A 13915-nucleotide genomic window follows, 5' to 3' on the forward strand; every position below is an offset into this window, starting at 1 on the left:
TATATATATATATATATATATATATATATATATATATATATATATATATATATATATATATATATATATATATATATATATATATATATATATATATATATATATATATATATATATATATATATATATATATATATATATGTATATTATGTATATATGCATGCATATATATATATATATATATATATATATATATATATATATATATATATATATATATAATTATAATCACTTTTGTGCGTGATTCATTTATTACCCATTGCCACAGGTGAAAAATAAGAGATAGGGTGTAGGTCCTGACCGGTTTCGACTGTATTTCCAAGCCATTGAAGAAGGACTGATACAGAGTGTTAGAAATCAAATATATATATACTACAGGAACAGTACTGACGAACATACACAACCGTTAGAGACTACATATCCACCCGCAGGCCGGTGTCAAGGTAGGAGTGGCCTTCAAAACTCATTTGGCTAAAAATTGCAATATACTCTCGGGAACAATATATATTGAGAGAGAGAGAGAGAGAGAGAGAGAGAGAGAGAGAGAGAGAGAGAGAGAGAGAGAATTTTAATATTCATAGACTAATAAAAATACATATATCCTAATCCTACCAATTGAGTATATTTGCAAATGCGTTATGCATATAGTACATTAAGTATATACAATAAGAAGATTTTCTTCTGATGTTTTTATTATGTAAGGCAAGGTAAATAATATTAGATATTCAATACAACCAATATATAGTTCTTTCACTCACTCCTGTTGCAGCAGTCACACGATTCACCTATCTTGAAATGCCAGTTAATGGTCCGCCGTTTCTTTTTTCCTGCTGTAAATATTGAAAACATTGTAGACTATTTCTTTGTCTTGTATGGTTCGGTCAAAGTCGTTAAATGCGATTAGAAGACTTTTTGACCATACAGTGCATTTGGCAAATCTGTTCAAAAACCATGGCACGCTTACGACGAGTATAAGTTTTATTTCTCTTGAAATCTTCTGGTAATAAAGATGAATTCAGCGACTTTTCAGTTGAACAATAATAATTTCTGGCACAAGTCTGTTATGGAGTTCTTTCAAAATCCTAGTTCAATATAATTTATAGACCATCTGTGTTAATCTACTTTAGCTCCTCCCTGCCACTCGATTTTGGTCCGACAACAATACAATCTGCGGCGACTAGGAAGGAGGAGGGGTGCCTACAGCGCACCTCACTTGGTGTACCGTAGGCATCACTGAAGATGTTTGCAGCGTCCCTTTGGGCCCACATCCAGTTTCAGCCTTTTACAGTACCTCCGTTTCCTCCTCTTTTACCTATCTTAAGCTGTGAATAGTCGAAAATGCCATAGTGGTGGGCTTTCTAGCCCCCACCATTGCTGATCATTTGTTTATTTGTTTCTCTCACCTTTAAACTGTCGGTACTAAATTTGACGTATTTGCTTTCCTTTCGTCCCTTGACCTTTTTTCTTTACATGTGAGCACGCGTGAGGGTGTTGGGTATATAAAGGAATTCATATCCTTAAATGCTCTTGGTATTTGTAGCATCATATTCCCTCTGGCGTTCATGTAATAAAATTACTACTACAAATATGAATAAAAAATAAAAGGGAACCGTGGCAGTTCGTTCATAGTTTTAAAGGGAATAGTTGAAGCGAAGCCAAACTTGGTAGGCAACTTAACGGTAAAAAATCAAGCCGGCGTTTTACCAAGAGAGGAAAAACAAGAATCAAACATTCAAACCACTCAGAGCTCGAGCGAGGTTCGATGAGGGATATGCTCTCTGATCTTTCTTTCCTTTTTTCTCGAGTGCTTGTGGCGGGCCCGTGAGAAAACCAGGCAATCTTGTGTCATGGTACGTTCGCCTACGTAATAGGTGATGAGGTCTTGTGTTTGCCCGCATCTCTGGCTAAATACTGGAACTGTCGGCTCTTCGCCTGTATATACAGGCCGAGGCGCGTCTTGTTTGCCAGCAATTAGTCGTTCGAGTACAAGAAATTGGGGGAGAAAAATGTGAAACGTTTGGTACATTTAAAGTGACTGTTGTACTCTTGCTTTCCTCCGTATTTTTACCCTTCCACCATCAGAATTTCTCTTTCTTGGGATATGTAAGTTTTGAGGTTTTTAACGTTTAATTGCATAATTCTGCTTTCCGATTAAATGTCATTTTTTTTTTTTGGGTGGGGGGGGGGAAGAGATGAAGATTGACCACTATCCGATGTTTCGTTATAGACCGAATTTCTTTTCGTTATTGTTAAGTGTTATATATTAGTTAAAATCTTCATTAGTGGTCAAGACAAATTGTTTTCAAAAGTTTGCATTCGAAAACTTTGTGCATACTGAATTCATTCTTGCACTTCATTGTTGATCTCGGATACATACTGCTGTTCCCTCATGGAAACTTTTAAGTACACTTTTCATTGTTGGGTGCTTTCAACTTCAACCGCTTAAGAGAAGAGGAAGGAGCCAGTTGGCGAAGTTGGACAGCAAGATGGAAGAACAGAAGCGGGAACGTAGGTAAAGGGGCACTTCTGCAGCAAAGGCCCGCCACATTTTGCAGTAAAGGCCCGCTCATTTCACGACAGCTATTGGCTAGCTCTCGAAAGAGGAATGACGTAACACTAGTTAGCAGTCCATAATCCACGTGATTACCAGTACGGATTTGACTCTGTTCGGCAATGTCCAGCTCCGTGCATGAAGACACCACAGATTTGAGTTCCCGGAACTCCGATAAAATATATATTAAGTTATATAATAATATCAATATGAATATCTCGGATCATTCTGTCTGTGCATCATTATTTTTGTTTTATCACGCACAGCTCTAAAGAGACGCATCTTGCTTTGTTATAAAATTAAAATGTTGGCTTACGTAAGTGGCTCCACATAGACCATGTTTATTGCAGTGGACCATAGACTTATGCATCTACAGTAGTTCCGATATTAGGGAGTTAATTCATCATAATCCTGCATGTCAGATGCTATCATTGTGAGATTAGGCCTACACATCAAATTCTTATATCTTAAGGCTATAACAGGGCATAGGCCCACACGTCAATTTCTTATTGCAAATAGTTTTCTTTCCGGTATCAGTTAGAAATAGTAATAAAGTAGCTTCGACACCACCTTACATAATGTATACTGTATGCATACGGTCGAACGTACACGTATAAGCACGTGGTTATATACATACGTGTGTACATGCGTCGATGGCCATAGTATTTGTAGCCCACTTATACCACAGAGAATAAAAATAAAACTTGTGAGCATGCACACATAGATGGCACACATAGAACGATCATAGGGCGCCCATAGTCTTACACACAATTATCGAACTGCTCTCAGTAAATTATATAGGAAATGTATTTACAAAAGGGATAACATATGATGATTAGGATAAATATAAGGCTGCTGTAGCATTTCTATGAAAATGAAGGCTTTGGTAGGAAAGCATCAAAAGATACATAACGAAATGAGAAAAAATGAGATGACCCAAACTGATCGATCTGCATCATAGGCTATACATGCACACACACACTATATATGTATATATATATATATATATAATATATATATATATATATATATATATATATATATATATATATATATATATATATATATATATATATATATATATATATATACATACATACATATATAACCTATTATGTACCATGAAGTAACATTAGTGGATTGGTGTGGAGAACTCGAGAAATGAAACGAGGGCCTATGTTTCTTAGAGTTTTGTGGAACAAAATAACCCACTGTTGCTTTGTATGCCCAGTCTCATTACTTAATTGCCTGAGGCTTGCCTGAGTTGTGTAAAACCGCAGGAGGGCCGCTGTATACGCAGTCGAGTGACCTCAGTTGTGGTTGAGAAAGGAGACGATGAAAGTCTCCAAAAGCTTCTGTTTACGAAACATTTTTACATTTACACAGTTGTGGTTCTCTTACTGCAATATACCTGTTTATGATGTTTGATACAATTGTGAGAATAACCGCAGCATATACATGAGATTCTTATATTTTGGAGGAATTATTCATTATATGCTTCCATATCAATTTCTTCAGCGTAAGCATAATAGCAATTCCTCATTTTTTATGTACAGTATACTTTTGAATACACGATATAGGTAGTCAACTCCTCATACCCCATACTTGTGAGCTTGTGTAGCCTGTAATGCATTTTTAGACATTTCTCTATTTGGAATGCGTAGGCCAACCGTCCACCGCATTTAAGAATCTTTTTTTTGCATGCTTCTGTCTCCTGGACTGGCAGTTTGTGTCCTATTCTAGCTAGGGGTCATCCAGGTAGGAAATACAATGTCTTCTCTGTGCTACTCCATATATGAGGCGTGTAAGTTACATGATTAAACTTAGGTATTTACTTATAGCAGCAACATCATCCTGTCATCCCATTAGGAAATATCTACCACTTCGTACCTTTCTGAAGTGGAACCCAAAGTTGCTTCACAATCCTTTTCAGTGAGCTACGGACGGCTACCGGGGGAAGTTGACGGGTGGTTCCTTTACCTTATCCAGTACCGAGTCCATTGTTGGAGGATCACATCTCCCATAAAATGAAAGGATTTCCTTACTTATGCAATCTTTATCGAAATTGTCAAATTTCTCTAGAGCTGCGAATGGTGCTATCCTAGCTGGGGAGATTTTATGCCGCCATCGGTAGACTGATTTTTAATATTGTAAATGGACTTCATTGAGACCCTGTGACTCAAATCAGTTTCCCACTTCTGGGTTCTGGATTCGGAAATACCCTTGTATCTTCAGGTTCTAATCGATATAAAGAAGGATAAACCATATCCGAGTGCACTCACACCATTTCACTTACTTGTTTACTTGATAAGTTTAGAACACAATCATTACGTGCAGGATTATATATATATATATATATATATATATATATATATATATATATATATATATGTATATATATATTTATATATATATATATATATATATATATATATTATACATATATATGTATATATAATATACAGTATATATATACATATATATGTATATACACATATATATATTTATATATATATTATAAATTATATATATACTATATATATATATACTAGTATATATATATTTATATATATGCATATATATATATATATATATATATATATATATATATATATATATATATATATATATATATATATATGTGTGTGTGTGTGTGTGTGTGTGTGTGTGTGTGTGTGTGTGTGTGTGTGTGTGGGTATTTTATATATATATATATATATTATATATTTATGAAATATATATATATATATATATATATATATATATATATATATATATATATATATATATATATATATTATATATACATATATATATATATATATATATATATATATATATATATATATATATATATATATATATATATATATATATTGTTATGTGGGCCAGTCAGTTAATTAGTTTAATAATTAGTAAGTTGGGTTTACATTGCCTTTTTTACCTAAGACCCTGTAATTCTCTCAATTAAGGCTAAAATTGAACTCTACACATGATAGATTAGTCGCCAGTTGAAAAATAGTATGACAGGGAATGGGTTTATTGCATCCACATGATTTAATTTAACAGACCTACGGAAGACTAGTTTTAACAAAAGTAAAAATCAAAAGGAAATAGATTATTTACAGATGGTAACAGCAGCTCAAAATATTAGTCTTAATTAAGACAGAATACCTCAATACTACGTAGAAATGAATGTAACAGATTAATATGCCTCTTCAACTGCTTTATTAGGCAGTTGAATGCAGTGAATATTGGAATAAGGCTTCTTGGCTCTGATGATGCAAATTTTTCTCCAAGCAAGAGGACTTGTTCAGGCCCAAGGTGTACACACTTCTGGAAAAGACATATCCAGTCTGGGACTTGTCATTACTTAATCACAAGGGGATGAATCTTATATCAAGAATAGTACTTTTAACACTATGGAGGACAAGTTATGTGATTTTTAGTAGACAACAATAATTGTACTTAATGTATGATTTCAGAAATGGGTTATGTTTTACAAGGATTTCCTAATCAGGGTATGTTTAAGAAAGGAAAATTTGAACAAGGAAAATGAGAGTTTCAGTTGAAGGGAAAGAGAACTGGGAGTAATGGTCTCAATCAGACTTACTGCTGGGTGAGCTAATGCAGTGATCAATTGCAGTAAGATTCCTTGGTCCATTTGGAATAACAATTTTCTCCCTTGTAGTAAACAAAGGGGAGAGAGACAAAGCAAGCTCAGAGAGAGAGAGAGGGCTTGCACGCCCTACTCCTAGGATGTCTGCTGAGAGAGTCCTTCGATGCTGGGCTCGCTTCTGGCTGCATGCTTTAAGCTCCTCCTACCAAGGGTCTGACCTGAAATGACAATATACTCACCAGTTCACAGGTCAGAGGAGACTAAGCTGTAGGAACAGTATTACTAAGGTCTGCCCTAGCAAAGCCTATCCCTGATTTACGGCCCTCTAAGCTAAAAGTCTCGCGTGTTAGCCAGGAGTGTACATTATTTTGAAAACAACCACTGGGTTTCCAGCCTAACTTCTTCGCATGCGAGCAGCCTCACTTTGTCCACCCTTTACTTTTTGAAGTTTAATTTGTTATTCTCAGGAGACAAAGGAAGGACTTTAATGAAGTTTAATTTATTATTATATATATAATAGACAAGGAAGGGATATGTCAATACATAAATATATATTTATATATATATATATATATATATATATATATATATATATATATATATATATATATATATATATATATATATATATATATATATATATATATATATATATATATATATATATATATATATATATATATGTTGCTATGCTATTCGACCTCCCCTTCCTTGCCTCTCAGTAGAATAATAAGTTAAACTTTATTAAAGTAAAGGGCAGACAAAGCCAGGCTGCTCGCATGCGAAGAAGTTAGGGGAAAACCTAGTGGTTGTTTTCAAAATAACGTACATTCCAGCCAACAGGCGAGAATTTTAAATTAGAGGGCTGTAAATCAGGGATAGGTCTTGCTAGGACAGCCCTTAGAAATACTGTTCCTACAGCTTAGTCTCCTCTGACCTGTGAACTGGCGAGTGTATTGTCATTTCAGGTCAGACCCTTGGTAGGAGGAGCTTGAAGCTGGCAGCCAGAAGTGATCCCAGCATCGAGAGACTCTTAGCAGACATCCTAGGAGTAGGGTATGCAAGCCCTCTCTCTTTCTCTGAGCTCGCTTTGTCTCTTTCCCCTTTGTTCAGTACGAGGGAGAAAATTGTTATTCCAAACGGACCAAGGAATCTTAATGCAACTGATCACTGCATTAGCTCACCCAGCGGTAAGTCTGATTGCGACAATTACTCCCAGTTCTCTTTCTCTTCAACTGAAACTCTCATTTTCCTTGTTCAAATTTTCCTCTCTTAAACAGTCCCTGACTAATAAATCCTAGTAAAACATATCCCATCTATGAAATCATATATTAAGTACAACTATTATTGTCTAGTGAAATCATACATACACACACACACATATACATATATAATATTCTTCCTTTCATTTCTTACTCTCTATTTTACCTTTAGTCAAAAGTTACTGCCACACCATGACACGTTTACATTAATAATTCATGCGATTGTTCAATCATGTTGTGATTTTATGGGTGATAGGTCCGTAATACAAATTTTCGCTCGGGTTGTGTTATATGTGCGTTTTTTATGTATTGTGAATTAGTGCATACCTTTGAAATGATAAAATACACGATCATTTTCATTTCTCGTTCGGAAACTGCGCCATGATGTCACGCCTGACTCACAGAATGTCATGATAAATGGAATAATTTAATCCACGAATAAAATCTGTTTACATAGTTTGATTTATTTGTTGGTATGAGATAATGCAATGTTATGCTCTGATGCTACTCAGTGTCATGTTATGACAAATGTGGTGGGTATATTTTTGAAAAAGCTGTTAATCCATGACAGTGATCAGCTTTCGCTTGAGAAAAAATTTGTAAGCAAAAACGCAACAGAAAATGACTTTAATTGAATATTTTCCACGAATGTAGAAATTTTCCCTTTATTATACTTCTTACAATACTATATTTTACTTGGCTCTCATTGCTTGCATCAGAATTTGATTAATTTCGGTTGGTAATACAAGAGGAAGGAATGATGCTAACATCTCACAGAGTTCGTTTTATTATCGGCAGAATAATTCATTTTCAGCACAGCCTTGAAATATGTGTTTGGATTTTTTATGAGGCGTCAAGCTGAACAAATCTATCTCATGGAGAATTTCCCCATGCATACGATATGTTTTTCTTTGTGCTATAGGTTTAATTTTCTCGATGGGATGGTCTTGCTTTTTAGAACCCGTACACAGTATTAACAGTTACTAACACAATGATAAGTTTGTGATTTTTTGCCTGTGTTGACTGGTTGATGTTCTTTTAAGAACAGGCATTTCTTTTGTCAGCATCGTAGCAGCTCAGAAGTCTCTCGACATTGTTTAACCTTTTTCGTCATCAAGAGGTCTCTTTTGAATGTCTTTAAACTTACGACCTTAACGAAGTATAGTAATTCATTCGTTTACATCTAGATGTATAATTAACTTTTCGAATTCTTGACTCTCAATTAAATCGTTTCTATTTCTTTTTATCGTAGAAATGAGGGTTATACGCATTGCCTTTGAATTGCACCATTGCATTGACAGAAGTTACAACGGGTCAAGATGATGCAAAGGAAATAAGCCATCATCTTTTTTTCACATTTTATATATCTTCCTGACAACCATTTTCGGAATGATGAGAAGCCAGGCACTTTCGAAGAGAAAGAAAAGGCTTATCAGTAAGGGTCGGTTATGGGCGAATTGGTAAAAAAATGAGAGGGAAGGGAAATGTGAGAATACAACGGTGTGAGTGAAAGAAGAAAGATATAATAGCAGAACAGAATGAGAGAGAAGAGGGACTTAAAATTTGAACAGAAGAAAGATAAAATAGGGAAAAGCATCTCTGTGAGAGTCCATCTTAGATCACAACAGAGTATCAGTGAGATGTGTTGCTGAAAGGTGTCACAATGGTGAAAACAGTTAACAAATTGTGAGAGAGAGAGAGAGAGAGAGAGAGAGAGAGAGAGAGAGAGAGAGAGAGAGAGAGAGAGACTGAACAAGATATCATAGAACAAATGAAAATGGCGTGTTATCAAAGTTGAGAGAAATGCTTGTAAGCTAATGTGGGAAAGAGCATGTCTGAGAAAATCCGACAGCCAAACTTTGTAGATGCTTTAGTGATGAAGATAAACTATTGGAAGGATGAGTTGGAAGGATTATTAAGACTATTAACCAGGGAGGATGCTGGGAAATAAATGAATGAGGATGTTGAGAGAGGATCAACGGAGAGGGTGGCGCTCAGAAGACAAATGGGTTGTGATAACGAAAGGGTGAAGATATCAAAACAGTTGTAAAATTTCAGTATCATAGTTTTCATATGATGACTCGGCTCTTTGCAATGGATATTCTCGTTGCACGAGGCTAAAATGTAGCAGCCATGATTTTGTAAATATAAGGAAGCAATACGCTTACCGTTGAGATAAGTTATTTGTTCAAGGTGGAATAAATAATTAATTTATTTATTATTCATGTTACTCCTTATACAGTCCGATGCCCCTCGAGAACAGAATCAAATTAATACACTATTTTTTTTTTATTTTAATTATAATTTATATTTCACTCTTAATGCATAAATTGTTGGTTTATAATAATCGTAAGACAAAGCTATGAATGATATGTTTGCCCTCATAACAAAAGGATTAAGTTATTTCACCGGTTTATGGTTCTAGTGAGAACCATAAACCGGTGAAATATATGAAAACTAAGTTCAGTTGTTACTGAAAGTTTTTACCTAGTTTTTTACATATAATTATTTTACAGCAAAGCGTTTTAGCTGGTTTTTAAATAAAAGTCTTAATGATTGTCATCGTTTTGGAAGCATTTTGCACATCATAAATATCATGTTGATTTTCTGTCATCAACCCACATAATTAATCTCTTTACTAATGGAGTAATTATATACATCACAGAATTATTTCACCTACTTCGTATATTGATCTCTAACCTATGAATGTCGACCTTTACATAGAATCAGACGACTTCACTCGTATGCTAAATGAGTTGAGAGGATTTCTTTCAATGAATCCATGAAGAGTATAAATACTTGGATATTTAGGAATATGGTCAAGACATTTTGAAATATGTTACGAGTCATCTAAGTCACGTCTTCGAACTTGTGTAAAGCGTTTCACTCTGTTAATTTAAACTTCATGCAAAGATACGAAGGGGCCGAGTGGAGCTCGCTTTCTTGCTGAAGTTTTCCCCGTCGTTGATGATTAACATTCATGCCAGTGTACAGTAGAACAACTTCAGGTGAAGTCCCAAGTGGTTTCATTTCCTCAAACAGCAAACGTTACATCATGAAGTAGTTTACAATTTATAGTTTATTATTATTATTATTATTATTATTATTATTATTATTATTATTATTATTATTATTATTATTATTATTATTATTATTATTATTATTATTATTATTATTATTATTATTATTATTATTACATCTGATTTTCTGATTTCTTTTATGAATTTCTAAATATTCTGAATTTTCTTGACTCGCTAGTAAATACTGTCGCCCTTTTTTTTTTCATTTCATCCTTCTTTGCTTAAATTTCATTCATGCAGTCTCTCTCTCTCTCTCTCTCTCTCTCTCTCTCTCTCTCTCTCTCTCTCTCTCTCTCTCTCTCTCTCTCTCTCATATACACACAAATTAAAACTATTGCATTACCGGAAAGGACAAAAAGCCAAGCTAACCAACTCCTGTACTCTGCCCTAAGTAGAGAACAGAAGTTTTATGCAGTCACTAACACTTTCTGTACATAAACAAATATATGCATAGTTCAAAGACTTGCAGACACATTTGAACAATGAAATGTTTCAGCGTTTGTAAACATGTAACTTTTTTAGATTAAATTTTGTATGATTCCCTTCATAAGGTTGTCAACACCAATAAAAGAGAATTCAAGGATTGTTTCATTATTAGTTTCTCACCTTCCTTACCTTAATCGTGAAAGAAATAGTGTCATTATAGTTACCAGGTTTCATATTGATAAATGTATCAAGGATACATTTAATCTAACAATCCTCCAAAATGATTCACCTACTTGTCATGTGGCTATTGTATTTAAAATGTGATTTCCTTTGTGCACCGTTTTCGGCCCGGTTGCTCGAATAGGTAAGATGCAATTGCCACCAAGATTTTTCATATCAGCATAATCTGAAATCGGGCACCCTGAAATGTTACTTTTGGTCAGAGATTGACGGCACATATTTTTTGTTTCATTCCCCTAGGGAAAGGTAGACACTTTTCCCACCGTTCTGAGTTAACCCTGCTGTGAGGATTTGTTTTCTCAGGTGTTTTGTCTAGCGTGTGTGTGTGTGTGTGTGTGTGTGTGTGTGTGTGTGTGAGAGAGAGAGAGAGAGAGAGAGAGAGAGAGAGAGAGAGAGAGAGAGAGAGAGGGGAGAGAGAGAGAGGGGGATCTGTGGTAGTGGATGATATATACAAAACTGAGAAAGAGACAACGAAGAAATAATGTAACTATCAAAATAGGCAAGAGCAGTTTCTTGCATCTGAGATCTTACCTCTTTTAGAGAGCTTTGAACACATTCTTCGGAAGTAGATCAAAGTAGTACTTGAGGACATAAGAAATGAGTCTAGTTAAGATTTGAATTAAAAATCAGGGATGGTCGGTTTTCCAGCCCAAAGCACGCCCTGTAGCGAAACCAATAGCTGAGAGGCCCTGGAAAAGTTGAGAAAGGTTTTAGTTTTTATATAGCTCCCTCCCTGCATGAATCTGTGGCTGTCCCTCTCCCAGAACAAAGGGTTTAAGGGGAAAGGCCTTACTGATGACTTTTCTCACATCGCAAGCGTGCCCTAACGCTAATAACGGCTACGTTTCTAGAACACTATTTTGTAAAGGCAACTATGCTAATGAGTTAAGAGCGACGTATGTACCTTGTAATGTGTTTATATTCGGGCTATACATCAAATGAAGATTACATTAAACTAACATTTTGATAATCCGTTTATAAGATTATTTAAAAAGGAAAACATGATTTTTCAAGAGCGACGGTTGCATCTGATATATTCCCTAAAATATAATCTGTAGTGAATGGTGAGTACATAATCCGACAATTGCTAAAGAGTTCTTCACCAAATCAGCAAAAAATTTCTATGGACTCACTCTCTGATTTTTACTTTTATTCCAGTAAGTGAAGATATGTCCATAAACGCTGTTATTTATGACTTACAGCTGACTACTATATACTGTTTATGCTGTATATTTCTGGCAGTAACCAAGTTTGCCTAACTCTCTCCTAAAACCGGAATTATCTCAATTTTGAAGAACATTATTTCAAATCAAAGATTTCATGCATGGTTTAAGTTGTATATTGGTGAACTTTTCATGCGTTCATTCAAGCAAAAACTGCGCAAACATCACTCAAATCGATTATTCGATCAGTGTATCGTCTATAAATGTCAAGAGGTTCCTACGGGCGGCTATGGAACTGACAGTTCTTTTACAGAACCTTTGTCGAAATATAAAGAAACATCGCCCATATGATATTGTGAAAGTTAAGATATGAATATTCAGACCAGGTTTAACCACCCCAGTGATCCCAAATTTGTTTGATTACGCAAATCAGGTCTTTTGATCAATGCTTTATGCGATCATGACGAAATACACAACAGTGTTTTAGGAGCAATGTCGCTGACATATTAGATAAATAATTTAGTTAGACGGGACAAAGTTGAAATGTGTCTCTTGAGAGAGCGTGGCCTTTTCTGTGAGATTCAAGAGTGAAAGATAGTTTCGTGAAGTTTGAGGAAGTAAGAACAGGAAATATGTACACTTTCACTTTAGAAACCATAGGGATTTTTTAGACGAAGTAAATGGAATTTTTATGAATCATTTAATTTTGTGTATATATTCATACTGTGACAGAGTAGAGCAACGTGATTTACAGAAGTATTTTTTAAATGCTGATCACAGTAACGAGATTTCATTTTATCGCTATCATTAAAATACTCAACAGGCACAGTAGGGTTATAACTAAGCCCATTAGTCGTTGTTTTCATATTTTTATCTTTATTGCTTTATCATGAAAACGTCTGCTATAATGGTGGGATATGAATTATTGGAATATGGTTGTAGTGATCATAGCACACACACAGAGAGAGAGAGAGAGAGAGAGAGAGAGAGAGAGAGAGAGAGAGAGGGGGTTAAGCAGTTCCCAAAGATTAGTGGAGACAAATGAACCTACTGAGAAGCTTAATGGGTTTGTTTGTGTAGTATGGCTGGTCCCATTTATTCCTCATTGAAGGCACACTCACTCCTTGTTTACTTTATAAGGAAAACACAGGCTGTGATGTAGGTGAATGTTCGCAATTGAGTTTTATTCTCTTTTATTTTCTTTCATCATTCTGGCTCTTGAGAATAACTTCCCTTAATGAGAATAACTCTAGCCAATTAGCTGTAGCTGCATGTTGACAATCTCTGTAATGATATAGTCCATTTCAAGTCAAAATGGTAATCTGACAGATACGTTAATTTTTTTTTCGAAACCGAAACATCCCATTACCTGGATAGAAAGCAATTGCTTTTCGTGACCCTTGTCTTGTCACAAGTGGTGCTTCACCTACTGATAATTTTGTGAACTTAACGAAATTTTTTACATATTCGGTAGATTTCGCCTTTTTTCAGGCGTTTCGGAATGAATGAATTATTTAGAATTTTGTATCGTCCGTTTTTTTTATTGTTTCTAAAGGTGTTTTGCTCTTTCTTTC

Source organism: Macrobrachium rosenbergii, chromosome 29 (genome assembly GCF_040412425.1).
Source record: "Macrobrachium rosenbergii isolate ZJJX-2024 chromosome 29, ASM4041242v1, whole genome shotgun sequence".
In the NCBI taxonomy this organism is placed as follows: domain Eukaryota; kingdom Metazoa; phylum Arthropoda; class Malacostraca; order Decapoda; family Palaemonidae; genus Macrobrachium; species Macrobrachium rosenbergii.